A 16,862-nucleotide genomic window follows, 5' to 3' on the forward strand; every position below is an offset into this window, starting at 1 on the left:
ATGTAGAGAAACAGACACAGAGAGAAGAGTCACAAAAGAATGTAGACTGGATCTCCTTGTATTTCTCAACAATACTGGTAGAAATAAGAATTTTTTTAGTTTAATTTTTGCAATTTTGAATTTTTCATATATTTTTATTGTAAAGTTCCCATACAGAGGGGTTATAGTTACATGAGTAAGGTAATGAGTTTATTTCTTATTAAGCATTGTTACCCCATCCTTTGTTTTTCCCTACCATCCCTTCCCTCCCTACCTTCCCAACACCTTCTTCACCCCCCTAAATTGTAAAGTTCATTTTCAACATAGTGTCTTGTACTTCTCATTGTTACAATGGGTCAACCTGTATCCTTGTTGCAGCATTTTGTTATTTCCCTTTCCTTTCCCAAATTAGAAAGATGTATATACAAGGTAGAGGGCACCAGAATCAAATACAGTGAAAACAGTGGCTATACCATGGGGTAAGAACATGTGAAAGAAACAAAAAAAATCACATAGTACATTATAAGTACATTTAAAACGACAACAAGAAAAATAAAAACCTCTTGTGTCCCTATCATAGGGTTCATTTCACTTAGCATAATCTCATGCGTCATATGTGCATAGCTTTTGAGGTTTTCTGCTTGTTTGGTAAGATTTTCCTAGACACATGCTAGTTATTACAAATGAGGAAAAACATGGGACCTATGTTTCTTTGGGACTGGCTTACTATACTTAATGTAAGTTTTCCAAGTTTTTCCATTTCATAACAAATAGGATCATATTATCTTTTCTGATGGAGGCATAGAATACACACACACACACACACACACACACACACACACACACACACACATACACACACACACCACATTTTCTTGATCCATCCATCTATTGAGGGGCATCTGGGTTGGTTCTATATCTTACTATAGTGAATAATGCTGTGATAAACATAGTTATGCTAGTAGCTTTAGTATGGCCTAGTTTGTGATCCTTTGGGTAAATGGCCAAAAGTGGCATTATTGGGTCATAGGGGAGGTCTATGTTGAGTCTTTTGAGGAACTTCCATACTGTTGTCCAAAGTGGCTGAACAAGTTTACATTCCAAACAACAAAGAAGTAGGGTTCCCTTTTGGTCACATTCCCTCCAACATCTGTTGTTATTAGATTTCTTGATTATAGCCATTCTAACTGGGATGAGATGGAATCTCAATGTTATTTTGATTTGCATTTCTTTTATGGCCAGAGAAGTTGAACAGTTCTTCATGTGTCTATTGGCCATTTTTATTCCCTCTTCAGAGAAGTCTGTCTTTCTTTAGTCCACGTATTAATCACGCGGTTGTTTCTTTGTGGCTTTGTTGTTGGGGGATTTGATTTTTTGAGTTCTAAGTATATCTTTGATATGAGGCCCTTGTCTGTTTTATGGCTAGTGAAGATCTTCTCCGAATCTATGGGCTTTCTATTGATCTTGCTACCTATGTCTTTTGTCATGCAGAAGCTTTGCAGTAGAAGCTTTGCAGTTTCATGCAATCCCGTTTGGGCAACCTTTTTTTTTGATTTGTTGTGTTTCTGAGTCTTCTTTAAGAAAATTTTGGCCTGTGCCAAGGAGACCTAGGGTTTCTCCTATTCCTTTCTGTAATATTTTCAGGGTGTCTGCTTTGACTCTGAGGTCTTTGAGCTATTTGGAGTTGATTCTGGTGCAGGGTGTTATATAATGATCTAGCGTTAGTTTTCTACAGGTCTTTAACCAAGTTTGCCAGCACCATTTACTGAAGAGGCTGTCTTTCTTCCACTCTACTTTTAGCCCCCTTTTCGATTAGGTGGCTGTAGGTCTGTGGACTAATTTCTGAATCTTCAGTTCTATTGCATTGGTCCTGAGGTCTGTTCTTGTGCCAGTACCAAGCTGTTTTGATTACTATGGCTTTGTAGTAGAATTTGAAATTTGTTATTGGTATTCCTTCCTGTTCTTTATGCTAAGGATTGTTTTTGCTATTTGGGATCTTTTATTATTCCATATAAATTTTTGGGTTGCTTCTTCTATTTCCTTGAAGAATGAGGTTGGAATAATGATAGGTATCACATTGAATTTGTAGATAGCCTTGGGAAGTATTGCCATTTTCACAATGCTGATCCTTACAATCCAGGAGCATGGGAGGGTTTTCCACTTCCTAAGTTCTACTGTAATTTCCTTTTTCAGGATTTTAAAGTTTTTGTCATAGAGGTCCTTCACTTATTTAGTTAACTCCTAGGTATTTTAATTTTTGTGGGACTATTACAAAGAGTTACTTTCCTGATTTCAGCCTTGCTCTTCTAGTTATTAGCATACAGAAAAGCCATTGATTTTTGAAGGTTAATTTTATACCCCGCTACTTTGTCAAAATTTTGTATCTGCTGGAGTAACTTGAGAGTGGAGTCAATGGGGTTCTTTCAATGCACGTTTATATCATCTGCAAAGAGAGAGAGTTTTACTTCATTTTCCCTATTTGGATCCCTTTATTTGAAATTTTGATGTAAGTGTGAAGACAAATTGCAAGAGTAGTGCAAAGCTTTCTCATAGCATTTACCCAGATTCATCAGTTGTTTGTGTTTGCTCCATCAGCATTACAATTTGTCCTCTGGAAAGGTGGCTCAGTTGTAGAGTGCTTGCTTTGCATGCATGAAGCCCTGGTTTCAATTCCTCAGCATCACATAAGCAGAAAAAGTTGGAAATGGTGCTATGGCTCAAGTAGTAGAGTGTTAGCCTTGAGCTGAAGAGCTCAGAGACAGTGCCCAGGACCAGAGTTCAGGTCACACAACTGACAAAAAGAAAGAAGGAAAGAAAGAAAGAAAGAAAGGAAGAAAGAAAGAAAGAAAGAACACTACATATGCTGAGGTGAGCTCATGGATCAAAAGAGAGTGCAACCATGCGTGAGACCTGAGTTCAAACCTGAGTAAATTTGTTCTTAACTGTATACAAAATATTCAAGTACCATTTAATGTACATGTATATGCATTGTTTGATACCGAGTGGTAGCTATCTTTCCTCTTTCTTTCTGAAAATTTCAGTCTGTAACATGTAAGGACAGATAGAGTCACAGATAATGTTACAATAAAGCCATAGGTGTCAGGAAACTTAATACTAATACAAAAATAGGTTTTCGTCATGGTGTACAAATTTCATTAGTTGTAAAAATGAATTTTACAGGTGCTTTTACTCCTAATCCAAATGCATTCTGTGAGCACAGTTGCTTCATTGCATCTTGATATTCTATAATCTGAATCAGTTCCTTGATCCAGAATTGGGTTTTATGACTTCACATTTTTTCAAGAGTACATGTCATTTCCTTTGTGAAATATCTCCCAATTCTAGTTTATTTGGTGTTTCTCTCTAATTAATTCAGATTACATATTTTTCTTTAGCAGAAACATTTCATAGTTACATTTTGTTCTTCTCAAGTCATTGTATCAGGAGATGTCAGTCCTGACACTGCTAATATTCAGTTACTTAACATGGCATGTGACAGGTTTTGGCAATAGTTTATTTCCTCTCCATTTCATAAATAATATGTGAAGCTATATCTTGAGACTGTATAGGTATTCTATTTTTCCAAACTTTACCCACTAGTTTTAACAATCATTAATGATTCTTGCCTAAGTCATTCATTACTAGGTTGGTTGCCAGATGTAAATTTTCTAAACCCAGTTCTTTTAAAATATTATTAAAGATCATAGTACTGTAAGTAAAAGATTTGCTTCCTCTGTTTGTGCATTTATCTTTGTTCTGTTTTATATCAAGAACAATTTATTAGTTTAAATATTACTAATTCTTTTCATTTGTAAATAGAAGAGAATTAGTACTATTTCAGTTGAGAAAGTTATTTAGAAATGAATATATAATTACTGAGTCTATCGACCAGTGCTGAACTATCACTGTTTAAGTCTTTTCAGTTGACAAACCTAGGGAAGAGGTCTGGGAAATAGATGTTGGAAGACAGAAAGCTGTAAAACTAAGCACTGGTGCGTCACATTTGTAATAATAGTAACTACTCAGGAGGCCGAGACATAGGAGTTAGCCTAAGAAGAGAAATCACTCATGTAACCAGAAACTTGCTGGAAGTGGAGGTATGGCTCATGTAGTATAGTGCCACGTTGAGCCAAAAACACAAGGAAGAGTGCAATGCCCCAGAATTGCATAGGTAGTACAAATACAGTACTCTGTGTATATACACAGATACTGATAGTTTCAGTTCCAACCAAAGATGTGAAAAGTTGATAAGTCTTCCCTTTCCCCTAATTGTATGTTTCCTTTTTAAATAAAATAATACATGTGTATTTTCTATTGTGACCATTTAATTTATATAAACTGTCACACATGATAAATTGTCATCTCTAATTTTTTCCATACTTCGTATTTTAAAGAGACACAAGTTTTGTTTTGTTTTGTTTTGTTAGAAAGTAAACTTGGCTGACATCTCCAGGTGCAAGTTGTGAGAGTGGATTTGGTTTATAGGACTTCTATTGGACCTTAACATTTGCAGGAAACAGAGGACATAGCTCTCTGTTAGGAACATACCTTGCTTGATGAGGAAGAAGAAAAGTGATCCAAACACAAGTGAATTTGTGATCTAACAGATAGGACCATTAGTGGGCCAAATGCCTAGTCCTTTTTATTAATACTTTTTTTGTTGTTGGTGGTTGTGGGGGCTGAACTCTGGGCCTGGGCACTGTCCCTCAGCTCTTCAGCTCAAGGTTAGGCCCTACCACTTGAGCCACAGCGCCACTTCCGGCTATATTTCTACTTATGTGGTGCTGAGGAATCGAACCCAGGGCTTCATGCATGCAAGGCAAGAACTCTACCACTGAGCAACATTCCCAGCCCATTATTAATACTTTTATATGTCACTGGAATGGTATTTGAACTCAGCTCCTCTCACTGGCAAGGTTGTCATTCTACTGAAGGAGTTACACTTCTATAACCTCTTTTGTTTGTTGTTGTTAGTTATACTTTGGTCTTGGAGTTTTTATGCCTAGGCTGATATTGAACCATGATCTTCCAGATTGAAAGCTTCTCAGTGGCTAAGGTTACATACATGAGCCAATATTCCTCCCAATATAAGGCCAAGTCTTCTTTTATTTTTTTAATTGTGGGGCTTTAGCTCAGGGCCTGGGCACTCTCACTGAGCTTTTTCATTCAAGGCTAGCAGTCATTGAGCTACAGAACCACTTTCAGGTTTTCTAGGGGTTAATTGCAGATGACCATTTCATGGAATTTCCTTCTCAGGCTGGCTTTGAATTGCCATCCTCAGATATCAGCCTCTTGAATAACTTGAATTACAGGCATGAGCCACATGCCCCCATCATGGCCAAGTCTTCTTGTCCCTTTTGCAACTAGGCATTGAAGATAAGCATCTCCAAGATAAGCATGACAACATATTGAATGACGTAATTTTCTATACTTAAAACCAACACTGAAAATTTGAAAATCTGGAGGATCTCTGCCACTAAACATCACAGAAACCATGGCAAGCTCCCTGGTCAGATGAAACATCACCTGATAGCATCTGAAGAGGACACTACTACATTGACCACAGAAACATTAACTCCATCTCTGCTTATGTGTTAGAAAGGCGAGACAGACTGGTGTTGGGCAGTATGATAGCCACAAGCAATGTTTTGCCCTGAATTAATTAAAACCATGTAAAATTTAAAATCCAATCTTCTAGCTAAATTCCAAAAGCTTAGATACCAATGTCACTTCTACTGAGGATTCTTTTCATAAAGAGATGTGAAAAGCAAATGGAAGTAGACCTCTAAAATTGTGACTTTATGTAGAATGTGATGGTTATCTATGTTTTATATTTCTGTAAGGCCATTTTTGTACACAATCTTCATTACCAAGGACTGCTGTGTGTGTTTTTTTTACCCTTGTATTATGTGAAAACTGAATTTACAAAGCAGATTCTAAGAGCCACATGTTAAGTATGCTTCATGAATTCTTTTATGGTTTAGTGTTGAACCAACACATAGTTGAGTGTTCCTAAAGTAAACATTTTCCAATTCCAGAATTCTCTGAAGAGGTATTGAATTTTAAGTATGTGAAAATAAATCTCATAATGATACTTTAAAGTGTTATTACATTTGCTTCAAACTGCTGGCATTGTAAATTTTAGTCCTATACAATTTTATTTGAGAGATATATCCTAAATGAGAAAATAAAAATGTGGTCTACTTTTGTTTTGTCTCTCAACAGCCATTCAGTCTTAAATTTCTCAGAGACAGTTGAAAAATTAAATCTTTGGAATACTATATTTTTGAAGGAAAATCATCTAAGCCTTAAGCTTCTGATATATGATCATATATTAATTTTGCAATAAATTATTAGGTCTTTTGCATGTGAAATTAGCTCTGTCTGCAGGCAACTGTAACACATGAACTGCCCTTTACCAGACACCCAAGGAAGAAGAACTAAGGTCATCTTCACATTCACAAACATAGCAATTTATACGCATGTCCACACCCTGTGTGATGATTGCACACCTATTCCCTTCTGTTAGATATATGAGAGCTGGAACCTTTTCTTCTTTCTCCCTCCCATGCTCTGCAATTCCCTGGAACCTGTGACTTGATAATATTACCAAGTGTATGTCCGTTAAAAATTCTAAGAAAGATGAAAGCCAAAGTGGGTTATATAAATTTATTTGCAATGGAAATTTTAGACTTTTTATTTTTTTATTTATTTTATTTTATTTTATTTGTGAACATACTGTACAGAGGAGTTACAATTACATGGGCAGGATAATGTGTACATTTCTTACCAAGCATTGCAGCCTCCTCCTTTGTTTACCCTTCACATCCCTTCCCAGCCTCCCCCCTACCCCCAATTTAGACTTTTTATGGTTGTGGTTAGTTTTGTATACAATGAATTTTGTATATATTCTGAAAGATCTCTCAAATATATTTGACCATGGAATTAATTTTCTTAGATAAGTCATTGAATGGATTATTATTCTGTAATTAATTATACCCTGGGTTTGCTGCCCTGTTCCAGACACAAATTCTGCAGTTTTGTGTCTGTACAAAAAATGTACATTCTGCACCTAAGATTGTACATTTTATAGTATGTTATGTAAGATGTTATGTTAAAAGCAGTGTGGAAAGTAGGAATGGTGGCATGGTGATAGCAAAACTGACATCTCCTGGAGACACTCTTTATGAGACAGTAGGAAGCAAAAGAGTCCAAATCAAACCAAAATCAACAAGCAAACAAAACGCAGATCCAAGTAATTATTAAAAATTAAAGTTGCAATTAGATTTGTAATTGAATTTGGGGAATAATGTAAAGTCTGGAAAATCTGTGTATTTGAACTAATCTTTTACTCAGCATGCTCTGTTCTAGTCCATTGGTAACCACATTAAAAAATCTGCTTTTTAATTTTAAATACAAATCTTAACAAAACTCTTATGCAGCCTTCTCTACCCATTCCCTGGGGTGATTTTTCAATTTCAGTCATAGAATAGAATATATAATTTTATCCTGGGGAAAAAGTGACAGTTTTTTAAAATATAATACAGACACTTACAGTTTCAACTATTCAGCCTAACAGATAACATAGGCAATTATTATTAGAATGTGTATTAGAAGGTATATTATTAGAATATACCTTATTGAAATTTTTTCACTTGTTCTACAAACACACTTAAGTTGTAACCATGGCATCCTTGAAAAGCTCATTCATTTCAATATTCCAAGAGAGGTTTGGAATTCTTCATAAATGTCAACCTGTATATTAGTATGGAGAAACCTTTTCCCGGGATGTCCCGGGAACCGGAAAAGGCTTTGCCACATAAAATCAACTGAACCAAACCAAGCAACCAGTATTAAAAGTCAAATAACATAATATTATATAGACCAACCAGAACAGTTTATAAGGCAAAAGTTTTCTAAGAGTAATCACAATGAATAACAAGCATTTTGCAGGTGGTATGATGATCGTAGTTAGATTGAGTCTAAGATTTACTAAATATGTGACTGTGTAATGTAGGTGATTTTCAGCAGAGGTGATCTTGGAAGAAATTCATTTCCCTAAAACTCTCATGCTGAAATACTGACCCCTGGTACCAAAGAATGAATTTATATTTGCAAATAGAGATAATTAAATTACAATGAAGGCACTGGAATGAGCCTTAGTCTAATACAATTGTTGCCTTTATAAGAAGAGATTAGGACACACACAGAGAAAAGACCATGTAAGTCACAAGGAAACTATGGGCACCTGAAAGCCAAAGAGAGAGGGCTTAGAAGAAACCATCCTTACCAGTACTAGATTTATTTTTTATTGAGTTAGAATGGAATTTTCCTTTTGTGCTTACAGATGTATTTTAATTGTTTTATATTATTACCTGTAGTAGTTGACATTCAACAAAGCAGTTTATGACTATAATATACCTTGATCAATGTCACCCCTTTCAATAGTCTCACTCAGCCCTCTCCCACTCTTCGGACCCTTTTTTCTTGATTCCACCCCATTCCTTTTGAGTATCTGAATCCTGGTGCTTTATTTTGCTGAACTTTACTTTTGCCTTTCTAAGGAAGTATACTATTTGAGATTTTCCTTTTACTTTGATCTTGGACTTATAACTTTTTGCAACTGTGAGGATACAACTTTTTGCTGTTCATGCCATCTCCTCTGTGATCATTTCTGTCATCTCCCTAGAAAATGCATATAAGAAGAAACCTTAATAGCAGCTTCTTTGACTTTATTATTATAAAAAGTGAAAGGAAAGAGGTAAGATGTTTAGCATGCCTCTAAGATAATACAATTTTAAAAATATGCTAAGTTCACCATTAGGGTAGTTTGTGAGTATCTGTTCCTTATTAGGATGTTAACTGTTCAATGTTAACTGTCCTGCTCTGGCTTATGATTTGATACTCACCAAGCAAATCAGTATTACCAAGAAGAAACTAGCACCTACAACACGGCCAGGTCTGATGAGACAAGTACTCAGAACTTGCACTCCTACTCTAATCTTGGATGTCCTGGCACACAGTCTAGTTCTTATGGCAACAGTGTGGTTGTGTGAGGGAAGACTAACCTGTCATTCCCCAGGAGGTAATGAGAAAGGGTTACTGAAACTAGGAACCGAAAATAGCTATACTTTTTAGACTCTCTGTGGAGAGTCTTAAAAACATAAATCAAAGTCCAACAAAATAACTACCAGGAAATGGGCACTTGTAAGAGGTTAGTGTGGGGCTAAGGGAAGAGAGGAAGAAGAATGAAAGGGGAAGAGGGGGAAATACATGAATTTATTTTATATACCACAGGATTGAGAAATATAAGGGAAATATAATGGTTGAAGTGGGGGTGAAGATGTTGAAGGGCTGACACAGATCAAGAGGCATTGTACACATAAACTACTTGGTTAAAAGGCAAGAAAAGTCAATACATAACCTAAAATTAAGATGAGTAAGGGGAGGGGTAGGTTGGGAAGGAGGATGGGTGAGAATGTAGAAAGGGGTGACATTCATCAAGATGCACTGCATTCCTATACTGCTTTGGTAAATGGCAACTCCTTTGTAAAACTACTTAAAGATGATTTAAAAAAATTGAAGAGAAAAAAAGAAAGAAATGGGTCAGATAGATCTCAATGATAAGAAGATTTTGATATATTCAAGTGTAATGATAGTTGATACACAATTTTATGTTTATTACATTTCATTTGTGTATGATTCCAAACTTTATTTACAGCCCCCTGAAAACACCAACTCTATATTAAAATCTATTTGGTGACTTCAGAAGAGAGCAATATTTATAGGAAGTAGGAAAGTGGAGTTCTTGGTGTTCTAGCTACATCAGGGTGTATTTACAATTGGAATATTACAATAAGTATAAAAAAGGTCCTAGTTTTATAGAATGAGAGGCAATTTAAGAGGGCAAAAAATAAGAATACAAAACATCACCAACAGCAAAATAACCCAACCAGGACTGAATAACTGCGCTGGTATGGAGAGCTGGTATGGAGACTTCCTAGAATGAGATAAAGATGTAGGACTACCCTGTGCTCCCCCTAAATGATGAGAACCCCTTAAATGATGCTAACCCGTCCTCTTTTAGGTCTGGGATCCTCTCACATCAGATGAAGTAAAGAAGGAGGTGATCATAACTATTGTGCTATTGTGATCCTCTGTCAGGACTATCTTAGACATATACTAATTATTAAAAATGAAAGAAGCCCTGGAACTTAAGCTTCCTTAGGTCAGGTTTACTTTACAATATGATTTGTACATATGATGGTATAAAATGATGCTAAGAGAAATGAACTCCAAGATGTCTGTGTGTGTGTGTGTTTGCGTGTTTATTTAATGTACTGTATGAAATTCTTCTTTTCTTTCGTTTTTTTCCCCCCCCTATGTTTTATCCCCTGTTGTCAGTGATTTTTTTTCTTGGCACCCTGTGTCTTGTATATACATATATCTGATTTGAGGAAGGGAAGGAGAATCACAAAATGGTGAGACAAAGGGTGAAACCATGCAACAGGGACACTCACAAAACACTATGTTGGAAATGAACTTTACAACTTGAAAGGGGAAGGGAAAGTGGGAGAAAACGAGGGAGGAGTACAACTGTTTTGACAAGAAATGTACGCATCACTGTAACCCCATCTGTACATCACTTTTACAATTAAATTACTATTTTTTTTAAAGAGGGAGGTCAGGATGCGAGTCTTGATGCTTATCTGGAGTTTGTACACAGAACGTTGCCTAGAATGAATACCAGGCAGGCAGCAGAGTAGCCATCTTTGGCGTGGCACCAAGTTGAATTGGGATAATGAGCGCAGGGCTGGCGTTTGAAAGAGGCAATGAAGTGTAGCCTCCAGTGCAGCCTCTGGCAGTACAGCAGAACACCGGAGGGGCCAGGAGCAGCCCCGGTTGGCAGGCTGAGGGGAACAGACAGTTCTAAGTCATCGTTCAGCAGATTGGAGGAGAATAAAGTGAAAGCTCAGAGTCAATGTTGCGAATAATGACAGTCACATCCCACATCGATGACAATCACTAATCAAAAGATAGAACTTGTGAGCAAAGAGGAGGTTGGGCTGGATGGTCGTGCGGCAGGTATTATGAATTTCCCTTGGCCAAGAGCTCTTGGAAAAGGTCCAAAGATCTGGAATATTTGTGCCCTTTTGTTTATTTTCCCCCCAGTTTCCTAATTCTGCAGATGTCTATGAGCAATGATTCACCGTTTTAGAATTCTGCCAATGCTGGGAATCTGGGAGATAATTAATGCTCTCATTACTGTTCACATTAAAGATAAAGAAGTAAAATGCTTGACTCCTCAGATGCATGATTAAATACTGTGTCTACAAACTGATGTCTTGCATTTCAACTTTAGTCCTTACAACTTCTACCTAGATACTTGAACAAATCAGTCTTGAATAAAAGAGTGAATATTATGTCTGAGAAAAAGCAGAAAATGGAACATCATTACTTGATGTTCTGCCTGGGTTGAGTAGTATAATTCTTCCCAGAGAACTACAGAAAAATAAAACTTAGTTTAAATTTAATTTGTCTATTTTTTGTTTCTTGTTCATGTTTATTTTATTGGAAAGTGATGTGCAGAGGGGTGATATACAGTTACATAAGTAAGGTAGTGAGTACATTTCTTGTGGAACTTGTCAGTGGTTCAAGCCTGTAATCCCAGCTATTGAAGAGGCTGACATCTGAGAATTGCAGTTCAAAGCTAAACCAGGCAAGAAAGTCTTGAGGTTCTTATCCCCAATTAACACCAAAAAGGCAAAAATGAAGGCGTGGCTAAAGTGGTAGAGCTTCAGCCTTGAGCGAAAAAGAAAGGAAAGTACTCAGGTTCTGAGTTAATGTCTTAACACCAGCACTCAAAGCAATAAGTAAAGATGTAAATAAATTATACACCTTTTTGAAGCTCAGAAATAAATAATAAATAAAAGAAAGAAATGCTGAATATTTTTTCTCATGGCAAGGGTAAATGGGTATAGTATCAGGAATGTAATAAATATGAAAATAACTCATTTAATTAAGACTACTGTAACACACATGTAAATGTGAAGTAGATATATGTGAAATATGACTCTTTTCTGGGCCATATTATACAGGGTGACAAACCTAAGTAAGATTTATTTTTTAAGCTGTGCAATATAATCTCGTACCTTAATGAATCTTCCCCATTGCTGGAACAACTACCCATTCCTACTATCTCACCCTCCCTGTTGAGGAGACCTAGAGCAGATGGACAATTTTCTGTTTCCCAAGTACTTTGTTAAACAGGTCTGGGAAATATACCTTAAGGTTATGGCATAGTACAGCCACTCTTTAAATGGTCATGAAAGACAACACACTCTTCACAATACTGGTTAGCATTCTTTTGGTTTTACTAAAGTAAAGAAACAATCATACCTTTTTCTTTTTTTCATGATATATTTACTCTTGGTAGGGGTACTTTTCTTCAAAATCAGTAAACTCTACCCAAGGGATTCTAAGTGAAACACAAGAAAGCAAAAGGAAGACTCCTCTTCCTCAAGATGTAAGAAGTCTAAAGAACTAAGGTACAGGTGGGAGATCATCACAGACAGTGCATCTAAAATAGAACAGCAGATTGTACGAGAATAAGTTCCTTCCCTACTTTAAAAAGTCAATCACAGGAGATACAAATTTGGCTAATTAGTTTCAGAACAGACACAATGCGCATACAATGCAATTCACCATTTTCAACTGTGTGGACCTCACTGATTTTTAAGGTAACCTCAATTTATATGTCATTTGCCTAATCCAATGCATTTTCATCACAATTGAAAAGAGTCCTGGAGGCCCTTACAGTCACTTCCATTTTAACTTCCCTTTAGCTTCTGAGAACAGAACTGCTGCACATTTTGTCTCTATAAATTTCCCTTTCTGTACATTTTAAATAAATAGAACCATGTGCTTTATAAAATCTGGCAATAGACTGTTTTCATTTGGAGTTGTCTTTTCAAGGCTCATATATTTTGTATTATATATCTATATTATCTTGTTTCCTTTTATGGCTGAGTAGGATTTCATTATTTTTTATCCATTCACAAACTGATAGGAATTTGGGCTTTTCTAACTTTTTAGCTCTTATGAATCATGCTACACATACTCATATACAAGTTTTGTGTGAGCATATTTTTATACTCTCAATTTTTTCCTTATACATCTAGGAATAGAAATGTTGGATTGTATGGTAAATCCGGATTTAGCGTTTGGCAGAACAACCAAGCCATTTTCTATAGGAGCTACAGAGAGTGTAGCTCCTACCAATAATATATTAGAAGTGCAATTTTTCTATACCCTTTAATTTGGAATTTTGTGTCTTTTAAATTGAAATCCTGTTAATGAGAAAAATTACTGTGGTTTTTATTTTCTTCCTCTTCATTACTTATGATATTGAAAAACTCCCAATGTGCTCAATGGCTATTTAAGTATCTTTCTTGAAGAAATACCTATTATTTGATCTGCTTTTCATTGGAGTAGAGGTATTTATTTAATTTTCATTGCCTTTTTATTCTCCAGTTCTCACTTGTTTATTGCTATTTGCTTTTTTATTGTCATGGTGATGTACAGAGGGGTTACAGTTACATAAATAAGGTAATAAGTACTTTTCTTGTCAAACTTGTTACACTTTCCTTCATTTTTCTCCTACTTTCCCTTCCCCAAACCCCCAAGTTGTACAGATCACTTCCAACATATTGTCTTGTGTAAATCATGCTGCGGTGGTTCAACCCCTGTCCTTTGTCTCACCATTCTGTTGCCCTCCTTACCTTCCCTAATTCAAATAAATGCATATACCACGATATGAAAATCAAATACTGTGACAGCAAATGATATACCATAGAGGGGAAGCACATTCAAAAGAAACAAAAACCTATTGCAACAATGAGAAGTACAAGTTGTCATGTCCAAAACGAGCTTTACAATGTCGGTGGGGGGGGGGAGGGGGGGAAGGGGGGGAAGGATTGGGACTCGGGAGGGGGGAGGGGGGAGGCTGGGAAGGGATGTGAAGGGTAAACAAAGGAGGAGGCTGCAATGCTTGGTAAGAAATGTACACATTATCCTGCCCATGTAATTGTAACCCCTCTGTACAGTATGTTCACAAATAAAATAAAATATAAAAAAAAAGAAAAAAAATCACGTAGTACATTGAAAACAACAAAAACAAAGAAAAACCTCTTGTGTCCATGTCTTGGAATTGATTTCACTTAGCATCATCTTATATGGTCATAGGTACATAACCTTTGAGCTATTCTGCTCATCTGCTCAGATTTGCTTTATAAATATTTTTCTTATCTGCAAGTTGCCTCTCTCCACTGCATTTGTAATATTGTTTATGCACAAAATTTTCTAATTTTGAGGAGATTTTTTATATGGAAAAATATGTATTTTTCACTTTATATTCACAGCTATGTAGAATATCATGTTATATTTTTAATACGGCACATTATAAAATATTATAAATATACATTTTCCTAGCTATAAATTCTGTTCAGATTGATCTTTGTCTGTTCTTTTGTTGATTTCTGAAAATTTGTAAGGACCTTAAATTGGAAAATGTGAGTCCTCCAACTGTATTCTTGTTTTCACAGTTCTGAGTCCCTTTTTTTTTCTTGAACCCTCAATTAAGTTTTGAAAATTGAAGTGGAAAATGGCCAGTCAGACAAGACATCAATTTTTTTTCCATGAAAAGATTAAATGCTTCTAGAAAGAGGCAGCAGAGCTGTGTGTGTGTGGTAAATAACATTCTAAAAGTGAGATGGTTTTCAAGCATGAAGATACTTGTACAATAATAAGAACTAAGATCAGAGGAAACCAGAGACATATGATTTTTTTTTACTTCCATTTGTTGTTTATTTCCATAAGCAACATTTTATATGATCGTATGCACAAAGCTATTGAGTCCTGGTGTTCTTCTCCTAAAGATATCCTCCTCACTGTGTGAATGTTTAATTTTTTTTTTCAGAAATGCTCTCATATTTTATTTTATTTTTTAATTTAATTTAATTTTATTTGTGAACATACTGTACAGAGGAGTTACAATTACATGGGCAGGATAATGCGTACATTACTTACCAAGCATTGCAGCCTCCTCCTTTGTTTACCCTTCACATCCCTTCCCCGCCTCCCCCCTACCCCCCATCCCAATCCTTCTCCTTCCCCCCTCCCCACCCCCCCCACCGACGTTGTAAAGCTCGTTTTGGACATGACAACTTGTACTTCCCATTGTTGCAACAGGTCCACCTGTATCCTTAAACAACTGGTTTTTCCCCATCTCCTCCACAAGTTATACTGGCATCAAATATAGTGAAAGCAGGGGTTATACTGTGGGGGAGGGACATAGAAAGGAACAAAGAGATAATCTTATAAATGCATTAGAAACACATGCATGAAAGAAAAAAACATTAAAATACACATCTAAGGGTTCATTTTCCTGACATCACATTATCTGACCTTTTCCGCTTGACTCACACATATACTAGATATTACAAATAAGGGAAACCATGGGACCTATGTTTCTTTGGGCCTGGCTTACTTCACTTAATATAATTTTTTCCAAGTTTTTCCATTTCCTAACAAATGGGGAAATGTCATTCTTTCTGATGGAGGCATAGAATTCCATTGTGTATATATACCACATTTTCTTGATCCATTCATCTACTGAGGGGCATCTGGGTTGGTTCCATATCTTAGCTATGGTAAATAATGCTGCAATAAACATAGTTGTGCTGGTAGCTTTAGTGTGGTCTTGTTTGTAAACATTTGGGTAAATGCCCAAAAGTGGGATTGCTGGGTCATAGGGGAGTTCTATGTGAAGTCTTTTGAGGAACCTCCATACTGCTTTCCAAAGTGGTTGAACAAGTTTACATTCCCACCAACAATGAAGTAAAGTTCCTTTCTGTCCACATCCCCTCCAGCATCTGTTGTTGTTAGAGTTCTTGATTTTTGCCGTTCTAACTGGAGTGAGGTGATATCTCAATGTTGTTTTGATTTGCATTTCTTTTATGGCTAGGGATGTTGAACATTTCTTCATGTGTCTATTGGCCATCCTTCTTTCTTCTTCAGAGAAGTTTCTCTTTAAGTCTTTCGTCCACTTCTTTATTGGGCAGTTGTTTCTTTGAGGATTTGTTGTTGGGGGGTTTAATTTTTTGAGTTCCAAGTATATTTTAGATATGAGACCCTTGTCCGTTGTATGGCTAGTAAATATCTTCTCCCAATCCGTGGGTTTTCTATTGATCTTGCTAGCTATGTCATTTGCCCTGCAGAAGCTCTGCAACTTTATGGAATCCCATTTGTCCAACCTTTCTTTGATTTGTTGTGTTTCTGGGTCTCTATTCAGAAAATTTCGGCCTGAGCCAAGGAGACCTAGGGTTTCTCCTATTCCATCCTGTAATGTTTTCAGAGTGTCTGCTTTGAGTTCAAAGTCTTTGATCCATTTGGAGTTGATTCTGGTGCAGGGTGATATATAAGGAACTAGCTTAAGTTTTCTACATGTAGTTAACCAATTTTGCCAGCACCATTTACTGAAGAGGTTGTCTTTCTTCCATTCTATTGTTTTAGCTCCCTTATCGAAGATTAGATGGCTATAGGTCTGTAGGTTCATTTCTGGGGAGACTTATGATTATTGTGGGTGGAATAAATGAGAGGTAATAGTCACAGTAGAAATAGAACAGTAAGCAAAATCAGACCACTATCAACTCATCCATTAGGCAGAGGACACCATTAATGATGGCAATACTTACATGTTGCAGCACAAAGGTGAATAATCCATCTTCATAATTTTTAACATTGAGCTTGTGTTGACTTCTACCTATCATTTCTATCTATCTATCTATCTATCTACCTATCTATCTATCTATCTATCTATCTAT

Source organism: Dipodomys merriami, unplaced genomic scaffold (assembly GCF_024711535.1).
Source record: "Dipodomys merriami isolate MVZ:Mamm:240054 unplaced genomic scaffold, mDipMer1.0.p SCAF_62, whole genome shotgun sequence".
Taxonomy (NCBI): domain Eukaryota; kingdom Metazoa; phylum Chordata; class Mammalia; order Rodentia; family Heteromyidae; genus Dipodomys; species Dipodomys merriami.